General features: G+C 36.8%; 1 long non-coding RNA gene across 1 annotated transcript; it reads right to left on the minus strand.

Moving 5' to 3' along the window:
* Positions 1-289: 289 nt before the first annotated feature.
* On the minus strand, positions 290-3,794 carry LOC129471531 (uncharacterized). Its single transcript, XR_008653624.2, has 3 exons — positions 3,732-3,794; positions 771-919; positions 290-404 (listed from the first exon to the last, which is right to left on the minus strand). It is a non-coding gene; the product is annotated as an uncharacterized lncRNA (long non-coding RNA).
* Between the last annotated feature and the right edge of the window lie 3,652 nt (positions 3,795-7,446).

Here is a 7,446-nt window from a genome sequence, read left to right on the forward strand (position 1 = left end):
ATCTTCTAAATAACTAACCAAAATAGATAACGCAAAGGACGATGTTTTCAAGATACAATAATAAGAACTCATTTGAACAGTTTTGTGTATGTATTAGTTTTTTATTGCTGATGTAACAAATTAACACATACACAGTGGCCTAAGGCAGCACAGTTTTATCATCTTACAGTTTTGTAATTCAAAATCGCATATAGGCCTCACTGGTCTGAAATCAAGATGTCAGGGCTGGTTCCTTTTTGGAACCTCTAGGAAAAAATTTGTTTCCTTGCCAATTCCACTTCCTACAAACCTCTCATATTCTTTCTCTCATGGCCTCCTCCCTCTGTCTCCAAGACAGCAATGTTGCATGTCTCTGGCAATTTTTCCATAGTTAGATTACTCTCTCACCATAGCCAGGAAAGATTCTGAAATTTTAAGGACCCATGTGGTTAGACTGGACCCAAATAAATAATCCTGGATAATCTCTCCATCTCAAAGTCTTTAATTTTGTCCTACCTGCTTAGTCCTTTTTGCAAAGTAGCACAACATGTTAACAGTTTCCAGCATTAGGACTTGGACGTCTTTGGGGAACCATTATTCTGCCTACTACAGTGTGTAAAGCTAAAAACATGGTAAATACAAACTGAGATCAAGTATGAGACTAGAGGAGAAATGCAGGAAACACTGTAAAGGTTAACCTCAGAGGAAGATCATTTTCTAAACATTAAAGGCATGTGTTTTCAGTCTTGTACATCTTTCTCATCTTACAATTGTGAAAACATTTTCCATACCTGGAGCTTGATCAAGTCTTCTTTTTCTATTTTTTCCTGTGAGGTGCCCACAGTATTAGAAGCTGGGACAGAGGGAAACAAAGACAGCAAGGGTCTCATCTTTCCAGATCCTGAACAATTCTCTCTTTAGGCTGTGAAGCTAGCATCTCCTGGAGTGATAAAAGTCCGTGTCAACTGATCTTTCTTGGGAATAAATGGCCTTTCAGAGTTTCGAGGGAGCAAGATTCTATGGATAATTTTACCCGGCTCAGATCAATAATAGGCATCATGTTCCTCTTCAAAGAACACCTTTTCCAGTATTCACCTCTGCATACCCATACAAAAAATAATTATTATTATATTAAGTATCAATTTAGGCTTAGAAAAAAGGAGAAAGTTGTCAGTAGAAATTGCTAATAGGATCTAACTGAATCCCACTTCTTTTAAGCTATGATTAAACAACAACAACAACAGAAAACACCCAAAGAGTTCACAGAATAAATGCTGACATCCAGTTCTGAGTGTTCTCTGAGGGATCTAAAGCACAGGCACCCTCAAAAACACACAAACGTGTTCTCTCCAATCCATCCTCCATTCAAACAATGAATTGCTAACCTTTTCATTAGGGGGTTTGTGTGTGAAATAAGGATGAACCCATTCAATTTATCATCCCAGAATAAACCTGTCATACTGTCACAGGAGCAGGGAATAGCCAATTGCTAATATCAAACGCTGTAAAAAGGGTTCTAGTTAGAGTTCCTGGGGAGTGACCCATTTTTGCAGCAGAGCACGAGTAGGCAGAAAATTATGTTAGAACAATATCAGTAAAACGTTGAACTCAAAAATCCTACTTGGACACAGGGAAAGACCCTCATGTAAGTATGTGAATAGAAATATTCAGAAATATTTCTGAAATATTCACATGTCACAGATTAGGACCCAGATATGTCTTCCCCCTTCTGATTGTAATATTCTTCCAATTTGGGCAGGTTATCTCAATTGCTGAGAGCCTAGAAAAGAGGTCAGAGATGAAGGAGTTACCTTCATATAAGAGGAAATTTATGTTCTATCAAGACAGACTATTCTGGAAATCCCAGCAAGTTACTTTGCAGAAGTCTGTCATTATGGGACTAGATATAAGAATACAACGTAGTAAAATAAAAGATTTGTATTACTGTTTTAGTCAGGAAAATCTAGGTTGCACTGGAGTAATCACCAAAATCGTAGTGGCTTAAGACAATCGAAAAATCTTTTTCACAGTCTGGGTCTGGGTGACTCTCCAGGGCAACTCTCTGCCATGTGGTACTCAACATTCTAGGTTTGTAGCATCTCCATTTTGCAGGAGACTGTCACATTTTGCTGTGGCGGGAAAAGAGGACCTTGGAGAGACACATATTAACATCTACATCCTGTCATTCCCAGCCAGTTTTCTAGAACCAGGCACTGCAATGTTTCTGGGAAATCTACTTTGGTATACTAGAATTGAAAACATTAGTGAGAGCTAGCATTGTCTACCACATACAGGTAGGTAAACAATCTGAGGTTCTGAAGGTCATGGCATAGGCATCTGTGTGAACATTAATCTGTGAGAGCATTATATTGGGATATGGTGGGCATTCCATGGGATAAGGTACCAAGAGTAGATATCTGATTAACCAACTTCCAATAGTGTAGGTGTTACTCGTTCATGCACAATTTAAATCTTTCCAATTCTGGTGACATGAAGTGGAAGAAATGACATTATAACAACTTTGATCCTCAGTACATTGTTAAGAAAACACCGAGTCACCTAATAGTTGTGTATAATATGTGATGAAGACCATGTCTGCAGAATTAAATTGCAAAAACCTGGCCTCTGTGTGTAGCATCTTTGTAGCTCTAAATCGATGATTTGTTTTCATATATGCTCAAAAGCTTTAAGTTACTGAGAAAATATTATCATAAATACAAGAGGCAAGTTTTGTACTAGCCATGATAGAAATAAATGACTAAAAGCTAAGTAGAATTTTATGGTTATTATTAGGTTTTACTACTTTTCAAAACTTAGTGTGTATTATTAAAGTTATTCATAAAAATAAGTAATCTAAAAAAGTTTACTTCTGCAAAAATGAACATTAGGTATGCATAGGTCAAGAACCTGCCCTTAATACATGACATTTCTACTTTTTATTAACCTTGAGTTAGTATCTTTTGTTGGTTAATTTATTTGCTATTGATACATTCTTCAGCCTTACAACATTTCATCTGTCTTTTTTATGGTTAGAGTTACATAGAGTTACATTCCTTTAATTCAAGTTATTTTAAATGTGGGCTTCATTTTTGTAATTTTTAATGTATTTAACTTTTTTTTCCTGGCTATGAGGACATGGAGGAGAACACAATATAACTTTCCTAATTCTAAGGAAATGAGAGTGCCCACATTCCTCTGGAGAATTTTGGAACCTTAATGGGGAGGTTCTGGGTAACACAAATATGCCAAGAAGACGTAAAACAAAAAGATGAAGCTATCAAGTGAGACCATCAGGAAAAACATCCAGAACTCAGTGCAAAGCTCATTTTTGCAGTCAGGCTCATTCTGTGTCCCATAGTCATGGCTACTGATAGGGGCAGGAGGAAGTTGGCGGTTATGTGTAGAGCTTAAAGAAAATGGTGCAATGTGGTGAGAGGGTGATCTTCATCTCTATATGAAGCTTTTTATAACTTTGCTCCTTTGAGAGGATTTGAGATATTTCATTATTTTGCTCTTCAACCTCAGTGAGCTTCATGATATCAATAAGCTTTTCTGTGATTCTCAGTCAATAGTCTCTATTAACTGTGAACAACTGAGAAAGTTTACGGTGTCTGGGGACAAGGAGTGGGTCTTGGAAGTAGAAATGACATTCTTGTATTACAAGGAACACTCCCATTTATTTAATAGAACATTTTAACCCTCTTCCTTCCTCTTTCTTTTTTCTTCCTACAAAATATTACTCAAACACTTACTATGCGCAAATCACAATGCGTTTAATGGAGTTTAATGAAGTTGAATTAGATATGTTATCCAATGTGAGAGAACTTCTATAGGGATCTTGTATCCACAGAACTGCTATCTATCTTCTACCCTAAAACCCTGTTGTGATGTCACAGATGGCCCTTGGAATTTTACCTGACACTTTTTCTTCAAGGCTAGATTCACTGACAAAAATAAAAGGACAGGGATGTTGCCGTGCGGCTATTTTTGTTTTGGCAGTTCAAAGTGTAGTGTTTGCAAGTCTCTGATTTCTGTGCCTGTATTTTTGCAGAAAATTCATGGCACCTATATTTCTTGAACATTTTGAAATAATATGCTTTACTCTGTAAGGACAGAAATAGCTTCAACTGCACACCACCTCTAGGCATTTTTCTTGTTTTATTTTCTTTCTCTCAATACTTTTAAGCAACTTTAGCTTTTAACTCATACACCATAGAAGAACTTAGTCAGTTGAAATAAAAAGTGGTTAATGACATAACTGGTCAATAAACATCCTACAGTCATCCCTAGGCAAAGAACACGTTCAGCTCACTTTCCCTCCATTTTCTTCATTTGGAAAGACTGACATACTGTGAAAGTCTAGTCAATAGTTGTTAGCATTTCTGAAAGCTAACCAAGTGAATTAGAGAGACAAAGAATTCTTTGGCAGAATTTCAGAGTCCCAGATCCACTAAATAACACAGAGGTTACTCTAGCAAAACCTTATTTAAGAATCATGTCATTTTCTCCTCTAGAAGACTTGCTTTCTTTAGCTATTCTTTTCTCCCCTTTTTTAAGGACTTAAGAACTTATTAAAAATGAAACCAATGTTGTCACTTACGTTGGATTAGTCACACAAAGCTCAGGAAAGCTGTACAGTGGAATATGACAACTTCAGAACTTGACATGAAATGCAAAATGAGAATCTTTCTTAAATTATTTTTAGGAGAAATAAGAAAAAAGATATGTACAAACATGGAACAATTGTGAATTGTCATCATTTTCTTGACACTGACAATGTTTTTGTACCATAACTCGAAAGGGTAATGTAGTAGTCTGTTTTCACACTGCTATAAAGAAATATGTGAGACTGGGTAATTTATAAAGGAAAGAAGTTTAATTGACTCACAGTTTTAAATGGCTGGGGAGGCCTCAGGAAACTTAATCATGATGGAAAGGGAAGCAAACACGGCCTTCTTCACAAAGCTGCAGGAGAAAGAAGAGGTGAGCAAGAGAGGAACTACCAAACACTAATAAATCCATCAGATCTTGTGAGAACTCACTCACTATCATGAGAGCAGCAGGGGGGAACTGCCCCTATGATCCAACCACCTCCTACCAGGTCTCTCCCTCAATACCTGGGGATTACAATTCAAGATGAGATTTGGGTGGGGACACATAAGCCTAACCATACCAGGTAACTAGAATGCAGGACCTGTTGCTAGGTATAGATGGCTGTTTGCATTTTGACTATTAAATGGGGGTACTGCTATTTATTATTCATGAATCCTGGTGCTTACTATTGTCATAATATGGAGGCCACAGTAAGGTGTCCCTATGAATCTGAAACTAGGGCTTTATGATTATTGTTTTGGATGTTAAACTATAAGATCAATTCATTATGGAATAGTCAGTGTTTCTCAAACTTTACTGTGCAAATGAGTCACTTGAGAATGTGGATTTGGATCCAGTAGATATGGGGTGGTACTTGACAGCTTAACAAACTCCTAAATAATGCTGATGCTGCTGGTCAATAGATCATGTTTGAGTAGCAAGGGACTAAATCTTATGTGAGCAAAGCCATACAAAGAGAAAACACTCAGTGAAATAGCAAGACTGGGCTGTTTGATGAATACAGCCACCAGAAGTCTTACTTGACAAAGCAGCACAGATTTAATACTACAGCTAATATCACCAGTGCCTATCTAAGCATTCATTGTCTATTGTCCAGTGAACATTGTGCCACACACTCCAAGTACTCTGATTCCACCGCTTCAACCATCTGTATTGTGTAATGGATGCATCAGGGTAACTCTGATTCAATTCTCCATTTTTATGTATTTATGTCATCATCATCTGATTCTCTGCTCACTAGGAAATTTTCCAATCATAATTTCCCATGTACTGCATAAAACGAGAGAATGAAGTTAATGGAGTTAAAATAATTAAGATGAAAATTTCTCAGTGAAAAGAAATCATTGACTTACCATAGTAAGATAATCTGCTGATTAAAGAATGTGAGTTATTCCAATACCTCTGACAATAACTTTTAATTAAAAATTAATAAAGTGGCATTTTGGTCGGTATCATAGTCTTTGTTGATGTGGGATCATGAGGCATAGTCCCACTTGAGGGTACTAATCAGCAGTTCTCATTCTGAAAAGTTGAAGGTTGACTGTAGAACAAAATAGATATAAAAAATCTGGAAACAAACAAAAAGCTTAGGAGAGATGGGATGGTTTTTCAAAGAGGGAGGTGAGGATATTTGCCCTATTAGATATTACAGTGTATTATAAAGATAAAATAACTGAACATTCCAGTATCTATGCCACTATAAGTAACATAGGTCTATTGATAGCTGACAAAGGGGCCTAAATATGTATTTTTAAACTAGAATGAGAAAGATTGGGTTAGTATAATAATAAATATGAGGCAATTTGCTAATCATTTGGAGAGAAACAAAGATATATTCTCCCCTGCACTTTATACCAAAATGAATACTATATGGGTTAATCAGGGAAATCATAAGGAAAGTTGTTCTAAGGGTGGCATCAGGGCAAACCTTCAAGTGTAAGGTTAGCCGTGCATGGTGGCTCATGCCTGTAATCCCAGCACTTTGGGAGGCGAGGATGGGAGGATTGCCTAAGCTCAGAAGTTAGAGAACAGCCTGGGCAACATGGCAAAACTCCATCTCCCCCACTCCCGCCACCCCACCCCAAAAAAAAGTTAGCTGAGCATGGTGGTACATGCCTGTAGTCCCAGCTACCTGCAAGGCTGAGGTGGGAAGATTACATGAGCCTGGGAGGTCGAGGCTGTAGTGAACCTTGATCCTGCCACTGCATTCCAGCCTGGGAGCAGTAAGACTCTGTCTCAAAAGGAAAAAAAAATGTATAAGATTAGGAGATAGAACTGGTTTGAAATTAAAGCACTTATATGACAACATATGTATCCATGATAAACATATATGCAATAAAATGAATTAGTAATGACACTATAAGCAGCTTTTGTAAATCAAGTAGAAAAAGAATAACCCCTCTAAGAAAAAGCTATGCACAAGGATAAGCAATTATAAAAGGAAAGAAAAAAAAACCCTGAAATGGTCAGTAAGCACATAACAAGGTGTCCATTGTAAGCTACCAAGATTATTTAGATTAGTTGGGAAATAAATAACCTATCAAATCTTTTAAAGAATCAAATCTCTATATTTCATATTTTATCCTTCTAGTAGGAGTGTTCAAGGTATTTAGTGAAGTGTTTTAATAGCTGAATTTTAAAAATCAGTTTTGAAAGGGAATGTAAACAGCTTAAATGTTCATTAGTGGATAGATGAGTAATTAAATTGTGGGTTGTCATACACTGTAAGTGTGTGAACATGAAGGTGCAGATTTAAATATATACACTGATATGAGAATATGCTCCTAATTTAGTTCATGTGAAAAAGGCAGGGTCCACATTAGCATGTACTGTTAGACCTCGTTTATTATTTAA

The sequence above is a fragment of the Symphalangus syndactylus genome, chromosome 21 (genome assembly GCF_028878055.3).
Source record: "Symphalangus syndactylus isolate Jambi chromosome 21, NHGRI_mSymSyn1-v2.1_pri, whole genome shotgun sequence".
NCBI lineage: Eukaryota > Metazoa > Chordata > Mammalia > Primates > Hylobatidae > Symphalangus > Symphalangus syndactylus.